At 42.5% G+C, this 351-nt stretch overlaps 1 protein-coding gene across 1 annotated transcript in view; it reads left to right on the top strand.

Annotated features, from left to right (window-relative positions):
- Positions 1–351, top strand: part of LOC122327901 — a 359865-nt gene that overhangs the window by 286354 nt on the left and 73160 nt on the right.

Genomic DNA, 351 nt, shown 5'->3' on the forward strand with positions numbered 1-351 from the left:
AGAGAGAGAGACAGAGAGAGGCAGAAAACCATGACAACCCTTAGATAATCAAAAACCTAGCAATATTACGGTAAAAATAAGTTTGAACAAACTATGATAAAACTAGAAGAAACTTCTATTCATGTTTCATGTGAGACTATTTTAAGGTTGAACATCCAGAAAAAACATGTAAAACAGCATCACTGCTGAGATGAACAGAAAATCCCTGCGTGTCCAAAACACAGTAACACCACGGTACAGAAAGAGGAGCAGGACTAGAACAGGTTTACCTGCGTCTGACGCCAGCAGCAGAGACCGCTCTGAGATCCAGAGAACATCTGAGACCCCCGCTTCAGTCTGAACACCCGCCTT

The sequence above is a fragment of the Puntigrus tetrazona genome, chromosome 22 (genome assembly GCF_018831695.1).
Source record: "Puntigrus tetrazona isolate hp1 chromosome 22, ASM1883169v1, whole genome shotgun sequence".
In the NCBI taxonomy this organism is placed as follows: Eukaryota; Metazoa; Chordata; class Actinopteri; order Cypriniformes; family Cyprinidae; genus Puntigrus; species Puntigrus tetrazona.